This window comes from Tamandua tetradactyla, chromosome 15 (genome assembly GCF_023851605.1).
Source record: "Tamandua tetradactyla isolate mTamTet1 chromosome 15, mTamTet1.pri, whole genome shotgun sequence".
Classification (NCBI taxonomy): Eukaryota; Metazoa; Chordata; class Mammalia; order Pilosa; family Myrmecophagidae; genus Tamandua; species Tamandua tetradactyla.
The window spans coordinates 36,377,783-36,395,610 of record NC_135341.1 but is presented as its reverse complement, the minus strand read 5'-3'; the positions used below and the strand labels follow the sequence as shown (position 1 = coordinate 36,395,610).

General features: G+C 37.1%; 1 protein-coding gene across 17 annotated transcripts in view; it reads right to left on the bottom strand.

Annotated features, from left to right (window-relative positions):
- Window positions 1–17,828, bottom strand: part of IP6K1 (inositol hexakisphosphate kinase 1) — a 122,440-nt gene that overhangs the window by 57,066 nt on the left and 47,546 nt on the right. For 8 of the 17 annotated variants that reach the window (XM_077129282.1, XM_077129279.1, XM_077129278.1 and 5 more), the window contains one exon: window positions 15,907–16,117. The exons of the other annotated variants lie outside the window; for them this stretch is intronic. The gene's annotated coding sequence lies outside the window, so the exon portion shown is untranslated. The remainder of the gene's footprint in view (window positions 1–15,906; window positions 16,118–17,828) is intronic. 17 annotated transcript variants of the gene reach the window in all.

The window sequence follows — 17,828 nt, the reverse complement described above, 5'->3', positions numbered from 1 at the left end:
TCTTCTTCCAAACCTCTTAATGTTGGAAGCTCCAGGGCTCAGTCCTTGTTTCTCTCTTGCCCAGCTACACTTTTAGTCTAGTCCCCTCTCCTGAACACCAGATTCACGTATTTAACTGCCCACTTAGTCTAAGAGGTCTAACAGACATCCCAAATTTAACATGGCCAAAGGAGAACTCAGCTCCCCACAAAATCATTTCCACCTACCACCTTCCCAGCCCCAAATCCATTTTTACAGCTGTTCTCACCTGATAGTTATTCTAATCTTTCTCTTTCTCTCATACCCTATATCATGCAATCCTACTGGCTCTACCTTGAGAATATATCCGGAATCCAACTACTTCTCACCACCTCCTCTGCCACCACCCTGGTGTGATCACCAGCACCTCTAACCTCTTAACTGGTCCCCATGCTTCTTTCAAGGGCCTCCTGTAGTCTGTTCTCAATGCAGCTGCCACAGAGACTCTGTTAAGCTGAGAGTAAGATGTGATTTCTGTCTCTGAAATTTTGTAATGGCCCCCTTTTCACTCAAATTAAAGCCTAATTTCTGATCATAGCTTACAAGGTCCCAGAAGATCTCCATCCCCACCCACCCTCACTTCCTACCCCTTTCAACCTTGCTTAATAGGCAAGCACTGTAGGCACGCTGGCTTCCATGCTGTTCCTTGGACACACCAGGAATATTTCTACTTTAGGGTCTTAGCACTGGTCATTCCTTTGCCTTGAACATTTTTCCCCTAGGTATCCACGTGCTTAACTCCTTCATCTCCTTCAGTCTTTGTTAAAATGTCTCTTTCAAAATGTACCCTAACTTTTCTCCAACCCCCTTAATCTGCTCTACTTTTTTCTTTTTCTAAGGTACTCATCCCCTGACATCTTATATACTTTACTTACATATTATATTCCTTACTTATTTTCAGAATCTGTTACTTATCATTTATTATTATGTCGTCAGTTCCATGAACTGATAGTAAGTAGGGTTGCCTATTCTGTTCACTAGTATATTATCCCACATGCTGAGAGCAGTGCCTGGCTCATGGTAGCCACACAATAAACACAGGTGAATGAATGGATGTATGTTTATGATATACATAATAGACATATACAACCACATAAGTATATAATATATGAAAAATTATATATGTATATAGCATGAAAAAATGTTTACAGGGACAAATTCTCTCTTCCTTTCCCCTTCTTTTTTTTTGTACTGTTAGGGTTATATATCAAAAGAGTTTACAGAACTCTAATCTACTGTTACCAAAACCAGAACCAACAGACAGGAAAAAGTGGCTTTACAGAGAAGAAAATGTGTTGGCCTCTTGACAGAATTCTAAATCAACAAATAAAGGGAGTGCAATTCTGTGTTGTCAATACATCAAAGAAAAAAGGGTTTAAAAGTACCTGGATAAGAACGGCAAAAAAACAAAACCCACTTAACAAAATATGTAGGAAAAAAAAAAGAAAAATGGACCATTTTTACTAATGATACAAAAGAACACAAGAGGAAAACATTAGATAAATATACAATATCAATTATAAAGGATGAACAGATTTATATTTAAGAGATACAACATAGGTAGTTTTTTGTCTTTGTTTTTTTTAATTCAACTATGCAGCAAGCCTAGAAATTGGCAATGAATTAAAAAACCTTGGGAAAGAAAAAAAAAGTGTAAACAGATAGAGTAGCAAATAAGGTAAAGTATATTTTAAGAACTAGGAAGATACTGTGTTCACAGCAAGAAGAAGACAATATGTGGTCACCAGGTTCTTTAGTTGGGTAGGCAGACTCACTCAAAATGCATGACAGTTGGCATGCATTCTAAGAAGCTTGGTTTGAATTCCAAATTCTGAGACCAGTGTACTTTTATAACCTCAGATTAAGCACTTTGGTTTGATAAACAGAAACATCCTTCGTGCCTTCACATTCCACAGGTGTATTTGTAAGTTTCCTCAAAATTTCATAAAAATAGTTCATAGCCAATATTTCTGTTACTTCTTTAAATTTAAACATATTCACTTAAGCACTAAAGCATTATAATAAAGTATCATGCTCTTAAAAAATTCCTGTGAAATGTATTTTTTCAAAAATAAAACAAGAAAAAGAAGAGGGAGGGAGACTGAGGCGGCAATTCGGGAGTGTGGCTGACCTGGGAGAGCCTTCTGTACCACATGTGGCAGCCCTGGTTGCAGAGGCTGAGGAACTGAAGGGTAGAAAGCAGGAGCCTACCTCCGGGGTGTGGAGCCTATAGGAGTGCACAGACGGTAACGTGGGACTAGGAAGTAAGCCAGGCCGCGTTCCTTGAGCACATTATTCTCACCAGCGCAGCCCCATGACCAGCGACTCACCCCACAAACCTGAACCCCATCACTCACTCCCATTCCTCGTGCTCCAGGCACACCCACCCCACCAGCCGCCAGTGCACGTACCTGCCCCCCACCCCCCACCCCAAGTGCAGCCCAACCCACCTCTCCTGCACACCTGCTGCCAGTGCATAAAGGTTACGGGCACTAACCTCCATACCTAGGCTACCCCCGCCCCCCGCCCACAGTGTCACACAGCCTCACCCCCTCCTCTCTGAGCTCAACACATCCGTTTATGGCAAGTCCCAGGCCCATGCATGTGTACGGGCCCCCAATCATGTCATTCAGCTCTGAGAACCACATTTTACAGTAGTCCTAGAACTGCACATGCACAAAGCACTTAGTCTCACTTCCCAGCTCTGAGAAAGTGTTGACCTGCGCAGCCAGGTGACATCTGCTACTAATCCACAAAAGCATAACACCAACCTGCTGCCACAGCTCTAGGCATGTGCACAAAGGGCCCTGTGCCTTAGACCAGCACATACCAGGGTTACGACCCCCAGACAGTTGCACCCACACAGCTACATACTTCCTGGCCACTGGACACCCATGTTCCCAAGCATCAGTGTAACATCCCCAATCTGCACCTACACCTGCCCTGAAACAAAATCACTGTACTGAGTGGTCCACCCCATGCCCTGCTCCCTGCTGTACAACCATCCTGCAAATACAAGGTCTTATACTACTGAAAGATATCAACTCCCAAAGTAAATCAATCAAGATATTTACATGTCATGAAGACAGCAGAAGATCACTAAGCATATCAAAATGCAGACAGATAAAGCCCTGCCTAATGACCAAATTAAAACACTAGAAGAGACACAGACTCTTCAACTAACTTTGATTAGGCAACTAATCAAAGATGTTCATACAACTCTACTTAATAAGTGGGATAGCAAATGACATAAAGGAAATCAAGACAATAGAAGAACAAAAAGAGGAATCTGAAGAAGAGCACAAAAAGGAAGATGAACAAGATTGAAAGGGTTTGTATAGACCTACATGTCCCATTGATTCACACTAGAAATATGAATGAGTTCTCATTAAGAACTACTTCAATGATATGATTCTTGTATAGAGTGTTTAAGTCCAGGGTACAGGGGAAAACTGCTATTGCGTGCTATGAGCTATGTTTAAAAGTAAACCATCAGCACTACCACAGCAACAGTAGAGGTAAATAATGTGGTGAGTAAATAGATATCATCTTGTTAGTCAAGATGTAGTGGAGAGGCTGGAGGGAACTGCCTGAAAATGTAGAGCTGTGTTTCAGTAGCCATGTTTCTTGATGATGATTGTATACTAATATAACTTTCACAATGTGACTGTGTGATTGTGAAAACTTGGTGTCTGATGCTCCTTTTATCTACTTTATCAACAGATGAGTATGACATATGGAATAGAGATGAATGATGAGGGGAACAAATGTTAAAATAAATTTAGAGTGAAATGCTGATGATCAGTGAGGGGGAGGGGTGGGGACTATTGTACGTATGAATTTTTTCTGTTTTCTTTTTATTTCTTTTTCTGAATAGATCCAAATGTTCCAAGAAATTATCATGATGATGAATATGCAACTACGTGATGATATTGTGAATTACTGATTATATATGTAGAACAGAATGATCAAAAGTTACGAATGTTTGCGTTTGTTTGGTGTTTTTTGGTATTCAAAAAAAAATTTTTTTAATTAATAATTTAAAAAATGGGGTGAGGGATAAGAGTTAAGAGGAGGTTTAGATTTCCTATTTGGCAGGGGTGTGTTTATTGGTTTTCTGCCTCTTGGGAACAATGAAATTATCTAAAATTGAGAATATCGATGGACTGTGGACTTTGGGCCTTCTACATGATGCCCTCCCCGCTATGTGGGACATGACATCCAGGGGTGAAAGTCTCCCTGGCAACATGGGACTGACTCCCAGGGTTTAGCCTGGCCCTGCATCATGGAAGTAACAAGGCTTCCTGATAAAAAGGGGAAAAGAATTATAACAAATATCAGTGGCTAAAGAGTTCAAATACAGTCGAGTCGTCTGGAGGTTACTCTTATGTACATGTCAGCTAGATACTGCTATTTACCATGGTTTGCCAAACCCCAACCAAACCATTTCCACGAACCCTAAAGAACACCTAAGGCTTTGTCTGAGATTCAACAAAGGTTCCACACACTGTGATCACTTTTGAGGAATCTACAACCTTCAGATGGGTCCCTAGGCCAGATAAGTCCTAAAACTCTGAGGCCCAGCCTCACCAGAGCATCAATCAGTTCCATCCCCTATACCATAATATCAAAGCCCTTTCCAACATGAAAAAGTTAGAATGGGGATAGCCCAAATACCCTAAGATTGGAAGAAAGATCAAAGAAGGTGGAGTTATAATAGAGACGATAGGATTTAACAAATGAGTATGATTGCTGAATTATTATAGTTATTTCTTTTATTCTCTAGTGTCTTGGAGCAGGTAGAAGTAAAAATCTAAAATTGTAGAACTGTAACCCATACCAAACTCTGAAATTTGCTCTACAACTAATTGTTATAGTGTGCTTTGAAATTCATTGCTTTTTTGTATATATGTTATTTTTCACAATTTAAAAAAAAGCTTCAAAGAGAGAAACCATTTCCAGTTCCAAGTCCAGACATCTGACTAGAAGAATGGGTCAATGAGGAGTAAAAGTGCATTGTGGAGTAAGTATGACTGTTCAAGTGCCCTAGACCTAGGCCTGCATCAGGCTTCCAGAACAACCCCTCTTGCTCTGACCTTTATACTTTCTGTTTTCTCGGTACCATGCTGGTTTGAGGCCCTAATACGTGTTTGTCTGTTCAGTATAGTCCTGGAAAAAATGTAATTGGTGTTTAATGCAATTAAGTAAGACTGTTTAACTGCAAGCCCGTGTGTTATCTAGGTACAGTAAGAATTTAGTGCTTGTTTAATTATTAGTCAGTATGTTAAGCATTTAATGCCTATTTAATTGTTAGCTGGTACATTTGGTCAACTTATTAATTGGTGTGTTACTTAAATATAAGAAGTGTTAAGCGTGTGTTAAATTTGTTACTTAGCGTCTTACTACATTTGTATTAGTCAAGTGTTCCTAACTGATTACTGATTAAGGAAATTCTTTAAAAAGGGAACCTCTGGGCTGTACTGAATATTGGAAAGATTTTAATTATGAATCTATGAGTTAAAGGTTTATTTCTGTAACATGATCTGGCCTCAATATGATTTAAAATTTAAAATATGACCATTATAGTTAAAGATATTACAGTTAAAATTGTTCTACAAAAAGTCAAAAATGGGATAATATATATTCAATCTTTTATTTGTCCCTCTCAAAAATGTTTTTGTGTTTCTGTTTCTTGTGTAGCTCACTCTTCGTTTGTGTCTGGCTGCCTGTTCAATGTATATTCTCATACCTCCATATGATAGTAACAAAATTCTTTAAAAAGCTCTACTAGAACTGCTTAATAAAAAATATGTGGCTTTATATAAAGATATAAATTAGTATTTCTGAAGTAAAAAAATATATAAAACTTTCTGAGTTGCAAGATTCAAAAGTCTTAGCTTTGTAATTACTGTAAACAAAGCTGGACATTAGAAAGAAACCTAACTTAGAATTTCCCTAAAGCCACGAAAGTTTGCCAGAGAGTTGCCTCTAGGAAAAGCAAAGATTTTTTCCAATTGTCCCGGTAACAGCTTTTAGTGCAACAGATTTAATAATTAGAAATATTTAAAAGAAGAACATAGGCAAGATAACCTCTTTTGTTACTGAGATGTGGCCTCTCTTTCTAAGCCAACTTGGCAGGTGAATTCACTGCCCTCCCCCACTATGTGGAACATGACTCCCTGGAGTGTAAATCTTTCTGGCAATGTGGAGACAGAACTTCTGGGATGATCCAGGACCTGGCATCAAGGGACTGAGAAAGCCTTCTTGTCCAAAAAGGGAAGAGAGAAATGATATGTTCTAGTTTGCTAGCTGCCAGAACGCAACATACCAGAAATGGAATGGCTTTCAAAAAGAGGAATTTAATGAGTTGCTGGTTTACAGATCTAAGGCCAAAAAAAAAAGTCCCAATTAAAACAAGTCTATAGAAATGTCTAATCAAAGGCATCCAGGGAAAGATACCTTGGATCAAGAAAGTCAGTGAAGTTCAGGGTCTCTCTCTCAAGTGAGAAGGCACATGGCGAACACAGTTAGAGTTTCTCTCTCATCTGGAAAGGCACATGGCGAACATGGAGTCATCTGGTAGCTTCCTCTCCTGGTTTCCTGTTTCATGAAGCTCCCCGGGAGGTGTTTTCCTTCTTCATCGCCAAAGGTCGCTGGCTGGTGGGCTCTCTGCTTCTCATGGCTATGTCGTTCTGCTCTCTCAGAATCTCTCCAAAATGTTTCCTCTTTTATAGGACTCCAGTAAACTAATCAAGATCTACCCAAATGGGTGGAGACACATCTCCCCTTATCCAGCTTAACAACCACTCTTGATTGGGTTACATCTCCAAGGAGATGATCTAATTACATACAGTATTGAATAGGGATTATTCTGCCTTTATGAAATGGGATTTTGATTAAAACATGGCTTTTCCAGTGTGGACAACCAAAGCTATAGGCTGAGCTCCCAGTCTTGGGGTTTGTTCATATGAAACTTAACCCCACAAAGGATAGGTCAAGTCTACTTAAAATTTAGGCCTAAGAGTCACCCCCAAGAGAGCCTCTTTTGTTGCTCAGATGTGGCCGCTCCCTCCAGCCAACATGACGAGCAGTCTCACCACCCTCCCCCTCTCTGCGTGGGACATGACTCCCAGGGGTGTGGACCTTCCTGGCAACGTGGGACAGAGATCCTGGAATGAGCTGAGACTCAGCATCAACGGACTGAGAAAAACCCTAGAATGAACTGAGACTTAACATCAAGGGATTGAGAGAAACTTCTCGACCAAAGGGGGAAGAGTGAAATGAGACTAAGTGTCAATGGCTGAGACATTCCAAACAGAGTTGAGAGCTTATCCTGGAGGTTATTCTTACGCATTAAGTAGATATCACCATGTTGTTCAAGATGTAGTGGAGAGGCTGGAGGGAACTGCCTGAAAATATAGAACTGCGTTCCAGTAGACATGTTTCTTGATGATGATTGAACAATGATAGAGCTTTCACAATGTGAGTCTGTGAATGTGAAAACCTTGTGTCTGATGCTCCTTTTATCTACCATATCAATAAAAGAGTAGAACATATGGAATAAAAATAAATAATAGAGGGAACAAACGCTAAAATAAATTTAGTCTGAAACGCTAGTGGTAAATGAAAGCGAGGGGTAAGGGGTATGGTATGTATAGTCTTTTTTTTCTCTATTATCATTTTATTTCTTTTTCTGTTGTCTTTTTATTTCTTTTTCTAAATCGATGGAAATGTTCTAAGAAATGATGAATATGCAACTATGTGATGATATTAAGAATTACTGATTGTATATGTAGAATGGAATGATATCTTATTGTTATGTTTGTTTGTTGTTAATTTTTTTTAATTAATAAAAAAAATAAATTAAAAAAACTTTAAAAAATCACTGGAAAAAAAAACAAAAAACATGGCTTTTCAAGGGTACATACATCCTTTCAAACCAGCACATGAGATAAAACAAGGTTTCAGTGGTTGAGAGATTTCAGACAGAGTCATGAGACTATCCTGGAGGTTATTCTTACACATTACATAGATATTCCTTTTTAGTTAATGGTGTATTGGAGTGCCTAGAGGAAAGTATCTGAAATTATTGAACTGTGTTCCAGTAGCCCTGATTCTTGAAGAAGACTGTAAAAACTATATAGTTTTTACAATGTGACTGTGATTGTGAAAACCTTGTGTTTGACTCTCCTTTTATCAAGGATATGGAAAGATGAGTAGAAAAACATGGATAAAAAATAAGTAAGTGATGGGGGGAAAAGGGGTAAAATACATTGGGTAGATGGAAATATTAGTGGTCAGTGAGAGGGAGGGGTAAGGGGTATGGAATGTATGAGTTTTTCCTTTTTATTTCTTTTTCTGGAGTGATGCATTGTTCTTAAAATGATCATAGGGATGAATACACAACTATGTGATGGTATTGTGAAGCCGCTTATTGTACACAATGTATGGACTATATGTATATGAAGATTTGTCAATAACAAATATTTTTTTAAAAAGGACATAGAAACTCTCAAAATCCCAGGCCCTCACCTAAAACGTTCAACAAATCAGGCTTCATTCTTTCTGTCCAACTCTAGGGCCTAAGCACCTAAGACAGCCACAAGAAAAGATGTGGTTTAAATTTCTTTTTATTGGACCTGGAGATTAGAAATGGTGAACATAGAAAATGCTACAGAATAAGCCATATTTGTTAATATATTTTTTCATTATTACCTTTGCAGTGGTAACCACAGCAATGAGATTATTAAAATTTGAATAGCCTCGGGATAGGAGTAACAATAAAATCTAATTACCAAATTTCAGTAAGTAAAACGAAAAGTCTTTGAAAGGTATGGAAAAGTTTTCCTGGATTTAGGCTTTGAACAAATTTTTTTAATTGCAGTATATTTCCAGAACTTTATAGTCAATATACTTTTAAATTTGTTTATAATTTTAAGATATTATGAAAGCAAAGAAATCTTTTCAACCTCCAATAAAAGGAATTTTGTAATAGATTTCTGAATTGAACAAAAGCAATTTTATTCCGCTTCGGTATGTTCTCCCTAAATTTATACATGCTTACTGATAAAATAAGCTAATATTATAAGTACATTCTCAAAATTCCTCTTAAAAGTAACCTAACTAGACAGATTAGGTTACATGAACCAAGCAATATACCTGGGCAATATACCTGAGCAATAAATAAATGTATATTTATTAAATATAATAAAATAAGAATACGCTGATGCCTCAAATATATACTACTTAAGAAATCAGTTTAGTAAAAAATATAAATGGATTTTTAAATTATCTTGATTACCTGAATTTCAAAGAATCTGTCTTTTTAGTTACTTTGACATTGTTACCTCAGTATGTGAAAGAATTTGAATTTGTAGTGACTTTGTTAACGTTAATCAGTATATATTTTGTTAGTAAATGTTGTCATGAATAAGCAAAACCTAATTCTTAGCTTCAAAGAGTTTATATTCTAGTTAGAATATACGTGTACCAGCGCAGAGTGTAAGACAGTAATAATAAAGGAATAAAAATGCTGGCAAAATTTTAAAATCAGATACATTTTTAAAAATGACCTAAGAATACCTCATAGACAAGATGACACTTGTAAGATCTTTAAAGCAGTAGTTGAATAAATAAAGTTCTGAACTAGTTTTTTGTTTGTTTGTATGCTGTATGGTGGGGGTCACAATTCATTCTTTTTCCATGTGACTATCTGTTATTACAGCACCATTTGTTGACTTTTTTTGGGGGGGGGAAGGGGGAGAGTGCTCGGGCCGGGAATCAAACCAGGGACTCCCGCATGGCAGGTGTGAATTCTACCACTGAACTACCCTTGAACTCCCTGAACTGGTTTTTAAAAAGCCATAACAAAATTCTGTAAATTAACATATTCCTTCATTTAGCACCTAACAATGATGTTGAGAAATTTTGAGTTTTTTCTGGATATAAATCCTTTAAATATTAACAGTCTGATTATATTTCAAACTTGGAGATTCTCTGACATTTGAAGGAAGTACTGAATGGGGCTGAGAGATTTTAAGCATACTGTAAAGTAATCAGTTGTGTGTTTTAGTATAAAGCATATAAATGTCTAGCTGTGTTCCAAACCTAAGTATAAATTTCTTCCTTCTTCCATTATTTTGTAGTATCTCTGTCTTTTCTCCCCTTCATGAATACTTTTATTGGGAGCAATTATGCATGTTCAAAAGTTTTGTAAATCTGTCATCTAATTTATTTGTTATGTACAGTCTGGATAAATAAAAACTATAAAGTGGTAAAAAAAAATTGAGGAAATGAATTTTGTTTGTTATAATCATTACTGACCATAAACCCTGAATGAATAGACAAAGTTGTAAAAAAATAATAATAAAATAAAAGTTTATAAACATGAATTCTGTCTGTCATATTCAATACTGACCAAAATTTAATGAGTCTGTTTATCATATACATCAAATAAGACAGCTTCTATGTCAAACCGGTTATTCATACGAAACTGAAGTTTATTCTTCTTCCTGTTAAAATAACGTGGATTGGGGCGGGCAATGGGGGCTCTGGGGCAGAGTTCTTGCCTACCGAGCCAAGGATTCAGGTTCGATTCCCGGAGCCAGCCCACATCAATCAATCAATCAATAAATGAATAAAATTAAAAATAATGTGGATTGTTAGTCTGCTCTTAACATAAAATTTTTTTAAAAAATTGTATTAATCAGTGTTCTAGTTTGCTAGCTGCCGGAATGCAATATACCAGAAACGGAATGGCTTTTAAAAGGGGAAATTTAATGAGTTGCTAGTTTACAGATCTAAGGCCGAGAAAATGTCCCAATTAAAACAAGTCTATAGAAATGTCCAATCAAAGGCATCTGGGGAAAGATACCTTGGTTCAAGAAGGCCGATGAAGTTCAGGGTTTCTCTCTCATCTGGAAAGGCACATGGCGAACGCAGTCAGGGCTTCTCTCTCGGCTGGAAGGGCACATGGCAGACACGGCATCATCTGCTAGCTTACTCTCCTGGCTTCTGGTTTCATGAAGCTCCCCAGGAGGCATTTCCCTTCTTCATCTCCAAAGGTCGCTGGCTGGTGGACTCTCTGCTTTGTAGTGTTGCAGCATTCTCTGCCCTCTCTGAGTCTCTCATTCTCCAAAATGTTTCCTCTTTTATAGGACTTCAGAAACTAATCAAGACCCACTCAGATGGGTGGAGACATGTCATCCCCTAAATCAGTTTAACAACCGTTCTTAACTAAATCTCATCAACCAGGGAGATGATCCCATCACAGTCCCAAATACACAGCATTGAATAGAGACTATTCTACCTTTAAGAAATGGGATCCATATTAAAACATGGCTTTTCTTAGGGGGCATACTTCCCTTCAAACCAGCACAATCAGCCAAGAACTCTGTCTAGAAAACAAAGATTTTTACATCAGAATAATATCTTTGTTAATGTTTATGTTAGCTCTATCATCCTTTATTTCATTGTACTGGTCTTTATTTTCATAAAGAAACTAGAGAAGAATATGTGGGGTCTAGGCAGATTGGGACTAAGATGAGAAAAAGATGGTTCACCACATATCTGCTAGTAAGTATTTTTTTTTAACTTCTTTAATTGTATAATATCACACGTATACAAAGCAAAGAGAGAAAAAAGGAATAGTTTTGGAAGCACTCTTCAACAAGTAGTTAAAGGACAGATTCCAGAGTTTGTCATGGACCACCCATACCATCAACTCAAATTTTTCCTTCTAACTGCTCCAAAACATTGGAGGCTAGAAGGAATATATATATATAAAATATACATACATTTTATCATCAAAATTGACTTTTTTTCTTTTTTGTGAAAAATAGCACATATACAAAAAAGCAATAAATTTCAAAGCACACTGCAACAATTAATTGTAGAACAGATTTCAGATTTCAGAATTGTAGGGGTTATAACTCCACACTTTAAGGTTTTTACTTCTAGTTGCTCTAAGATACTGGAAACTAAAAGAAATATCAATATAGTGATTCAGCAGTCCTACTCATTTGTTAAATCCTACCTTCTTTCTTCCATCCTTTAGGGGTATTTGGACGTTTCCCAATCTAACTTTTTCATGTTTTAAGGATCTGTCAATAATATGGGGAAGGGAGACCAAACTAGTTGATGTTCTGGAGAGGTTAGCCCCTCTAGGTTTCAGGAATTACTTGGTCCAGGGATCCATCCGGAGTCTGTAGGTTTCTGGAAAGTTACCCTAGTACATGAAACCCTTGTAGAATCTTACATATTGTCCTAGGTTTTCTTTAAGATTGGTTGGAATGGTTTTGGTTGGGGTTTGGCAAATTACCTATCATCCTATATTTCAGAAGACAAGTCTTCTCACTGTTAAGGGAAAAGTTTACAAAATTTGTTCTTCCACCTTGTAAAAGTAAGGTGCTAAAATAATTTAACATATTGCACAGGAGGTGTTTGGGAACTATTACGGGTATCACAATGGTTAAAACGGATATTCTATCCTGTTGTTAGCAAAATTTGCATGAGTAAAATGTTATTCATATATTTAGACATTATATAAAATGTCTAAAGACTTATCAATGTTGTTCTCATTGTCCATGTTATATCCTGATACTAATCGGGATAATGTTAAACAATGGTATAATGTTGTTAGTCGTGGCTTTAGTTATTCTTAGAAAAAGGCTATAGATCTTACAAACAGCCAAATTCACTTTTCAGTTCCACTGGTTTGTTTTAATGCTTCTTTAAAAGTACATATGATTAACTGTAAATCAGAGTTTCATCTGCAACAAGAAGAGTCTTTAAAAGAGAGGCAGGACATCTCTCTCTCAGCCAACACAACAAGCAAACTCATTGCCCTCCCCCTCTCTACGTGGGACATGACTCCCAGGGATGTGGACCTTCCTGGCAACGTGGGACAGAAATCCTAGAATGAGCTGGGACTCAGCACCAAGGGAATGAGAAAACTTTCTCAACCGAAAGGGGAAGAGAGAAATGAGAAAAATTAAAGTGTCAATGGCTGAGAGATTCCAGAGTCGAGAGGTTATCCTGGAGGTTATTCTTACGTATTAAACAGGTATCACCTTTTTAGTTAAGGCGTAACAGAGAGGCTGGAAGGAACTGCCTGAAAATATAGAGCTGTGTTCCAGTAGCCATGTTTCTTGAAGATGATTGTGTAATGATATAGCTTTCGCAATGTGACTATGTGATTGTAGAAACCTTGTGTCTGATGCTTCTTTTATCTACCTTATGGACAGATACATAAAATATATGGATTAAAAATAAATAAATAATAGGGGGAACAAATGTTAAAATAAATTTAGTAGATTGAAATGCTAGTATCAATGAAAGAGAAGGGTAGGGGTATGGAATGTACGAATATTTTTTTTCTTTTTATTTATTTTTCTGAATTGATGCAAATGTTCTAAGAAATAATCATGATGAATATAGAACTATGTAATGAAAAAAAGAATGTTCATATTGTATGTTGATTGGTCTTATTAATAAAAATTTTTTAAAAAGAGGCAGGACAAATACATAATGTATATTTTATCTGTTAATTAACATAACTGTAGAAATGTGTAAAGGTGAAACAGAACAAAACCTCTGCTATGGTTTGTCAGTAGAAAACAACTTTAATGTTTTTGTTTCTGAAAGTAGCTTCATTTAAAAATGCTTAGAAAAATTACAGCTTAAATTGTAAGCTTTAACTGTAATCTTTAACTTCTGAGATGTTTTGCCTTTTGTGTAACCTGGTAGTTTCTTGGAACTTTAAGTATCTGTGTGACACCTGAGACTCAGGTCTCCTGCTCTGAAAGTCAGCATTACCCTACTTTCAAAACCTGGAAAAAAAAATTAGACTCTGACTAGAAATGTGACTGAAACTGATCTGGTTAAAAATAAGGTAAATCAAAATACAAGGTAAAAAAAAAATAGTATTGTCTGTATTTTAAAACTTTAATTTCTGTGTGAGACCAAGAGAAAAAAAAAGTTTATTTTGTCCAAAATGTAAATTTTCTACAGCACACTATCTAATTTAACCTGTCTGGTCACTTTATTTAAACAACCTAATTCAGCTTTATTTAATATAACCTAGAATAAGGAATAAGATCTTAATATTCTGTACAAGTTATACCCTGATACATTTCAAAGTATTTCAGGCAGAAAATAAGAAAGTATTTGCAAAGTCCCTTGAGGGACTAGAGAAAAAGTGGAACTAATAAACTTCCCTACTGAGAGAATTCCTGATATTTTCTTAAGCAATAGGAGCTCCCAATTTAATAGGCCAAGGCCTCAATCTTGGGGCTTGCTCTTATGAAACTTATTTCTGTAATTGCAAACTGAACCTACTTATAATTAATGCCTAAGTGTCATCTTCAGAGAACCTCTGCTGTTACTCAGATATGGTCTCTCTCTAAGCCAAGCTGTGACCTTCCCCGCTATGTGGGACATGATTTACAGGGGTGTAAGCCTGGCACTAGCATCATGAGATATGACTCCCAGGGATGAACCTGGCCCTGGGATCATGGGATTATTTGACCAAAAGGGGGTTAAAGAAAGAGAGTTTCAATGGCTGAAAGATTTCAAATCAAGTAGAGAGGTCATTCTGAAGGTTACTCTTACACAAGTTTCAGTCAGATCTTGCAAACTGCCACAGTATATAGCAAACCCCAACCAACAGTATTCCTGGAAACCCTGAAAAATATCCTGAACTCTATAAAATTTTACTTACTAAGTTTGTTTTTCAGAGACTTAAAACTCCAGATTGTTCCAATATCAGATAAGCACTAAAACCCAGAAATTCCAGTCTCTCAGAGGATAGCAGCCAGTTTCATCTGTTTGCCCCTTAATACAACACTCCTTTTCAGTCTTGTAGAAGAAGGGTTGTCACCCAGCAAAACCAGTTATTAGATTTGAGAAATAATTATCAAATGAGAGGGTTGAGAAATAATTATCAAATGAGAGGGAGGAGTTTTAACTGTGAAATTAGGATTTAAGGGATGATTTTGACTACTGGATTATTGTATAGACATTCTTTTTGGCTATTGGTATATTAGAGTTGACAGAGAAAAATATCTGAAATGTGTGAATTGTAATCCAGCAGCCTTGATCTCTGATAACGATTGTATAGCCTTTATCTTGTGCCTTTGTGATTGTAAAACCCTTGTGACTAACCTTCACTTGCACCCATTTATCCATTTTTATTTTTTAATTTAGAGGCTTGTGACCTCTAAAGACAGCCCCCAATGTTTATTAACAAATGGTCCTTGGTCAGTACAGAATTAACCCACCCCAAGTTCGAAGTTATGCTGATAATCAAGACTGGATCTAACCAAAATGGGTTCGCCCAACATGCACAGTTGCTTAGATTTTAACCCATAAGTGATCTATACCTCATTAAAATACGAAAAACCACATCCATCATCATATTAAGGCCACCATTTTCTTACATACATTCTGTGACTAAGTATGTAATCAGTCTGCGTATGATCAATAATAAAACCACCTCTAATTACATCATCTGGAGCCATCATGCTCATTATCCCAAAACTTGCCCATCTTTTGATGCTATAAAACTATCAGAATTCCTGCAGTTAGGGAGACAGATTTCTGGGCAGAGAGGACATCTGATCTCCTAATGCACGCCTAATAATAAACCTTTTCTCTCTTTGGAAAAAAAACAACTTGAGTTGCACAGCTCTGGGCTTTATAAAAACTAATTTCTAACCAATTTTAGAAATAAATAAGCTGATACAGACTCTGACAGGAAAAGAATACCGAAACACTTTCAAATTCATGAACAAAGATATGCAGCAGAAAACTAACATGAATGCATGTTTGTTCTCTAAAGTATAATATAAAAGGAACAGAAGGCTGTTATAATTTCAAGTCCATTCTTACCTTTATATATGAGACTGTAGGCATTGATGCAGATTAGCTGTACTTCATGAGGATGAGCGAGAACTGATTTTCCCTTGCTTTATATATTATTTCAAGAAGATGCTCCCAAAACTCTTCTTCGACAGGAGGGAAATATAAGGAAATGCTTAGGTAGTAGGTTGCTAAACCAAGCCTACCCTTTCAATCTACCTCGGACTGCTGTAGTTCTCATCTAAAAACGAATATAGAAATGTACTCAGAGGTCTGGAACAATCTAGGAGGTTTGAAATAAGGGGGGAGGGGTGGGGGTGGGGCGTTAATGTCCTCATTAAACTGCTATCCTCAGAGATGAAGCATTAAGACTCCTGGGTCCCATCCCAGGAGCTAAGAACACAGTGGAATGCTGGGGCCACCTGGCTGAGAGCAAACAAGGAAGCAAGAAGAAAAGGAAACTTGGCAGGGTGCCTGAGATGTGCCAGCCCATCAAGGAACAGCCAGAAAAGAATCAATTGAGGACAAGGAGAGGATCTGAAGGTCCAGGAAACCTCTTTCCTGTTTTTACTGGATTTCTAAAGATTAAAAACCTAGACTTCAAACTCTCCTTGGGGGAATGGCGTGAAAGGGGGAAAATTCAACTTCCCCATGTAAAGAATTTCTGATATTCTCACAAGCAGTGGGGACAACCAAAGCAATAGGCTAAGCCCTCAATCTTGAGATTTATTCATATGAAACTTAACCCGCAAAGGACAGGTTAAAATTAGGCCTAAGAGTCACCCCCAGAGAACCTCTTCTGTTGCTCAGATGTGGCCTCTCTCTCTCTCAGCCAACAGAACAGGCAAACTCATTGCCCTCCCCCTCTCTATGTGGGACATGACTCCCAGGGGTGTGGACCTTCTTGGCAATGTGGGACAGAAATCCTAGAATGAGCTGGGACTCAGCACCAAGGGATTGAGAAAACTTTCTCAACCAAAAGGGGAAGAGAGAAATGAGACAAAATAAAGTGTCAATGGCTGAGAGATTTCAGAGTCGAGAGGTTATCCTGGAGGTTATTCTCACGCATTATACAGATACCACCTGTTTAGTTAAGGTGTAATGGAGAGGCTGGAGGGAACTGCCTGAAAATGTGGAGCTGTGTTCCAGTGGCCATGTTTCTTAGAGGTGATTGTATAACGACATAGCTTTCACGATGTGACTATGTGATTGTAAAAACCTTGTGTCTGATGCTCCTTTTATCTACCTTATCAACAGAGGAGTAAAACATATGGATTAGAAGTGGACAGATAATAGGGGGAACAAATGCTGAAGTGGATTTAGTAGATTGAGGTGCTGGTGGTCGGTGGGGGAGTGGGTGGGGGTATGGTATGTACAAGTTTTTTTCTTTTCTTTCTTTTTCTGGATTGATGCAGATGTTCTGGGAGGTGATCATGGTGGTAAGTGTGCAGCTGTGTGATGATAATGTGAGTTTTTGTTTATATACCAAGAATGGAATGACCATATGGTAAGAATGTTCGCGTTTATGTTTTAAAAAAATTTTTAATTAAAAAATATATATATATTATATTCTGCCAAAATCTTAAACACAGATAATTTTATAATTGCAGATAAAAAATTTTTAAATCTTATTTTTAAAATATAATTATCTGTAACCCTTTTATTAAGCCTCAGTTTGTTTTTCAAAATGATGCACAAGTTTCAAAAAGCAAGCATGAAAAACTGAACAATCTCTGTACTGTTACAATGATGTAATAGGAAAAAAATGAGAGAAATGCCACCTACAACTCATCAGCTTCCCCCCCCACCAAATCCTTTCAAATAAAATTCTACAGGTTAAACATAAAAAAAAAAATAAAAAAAATAAAAACTGGACTTCTCCAAATATATTTTTAGGAAAGATCCTTCTGAAATGTCTCTTAACTGTGCTAAGAATATTTGAAAAATGAAAA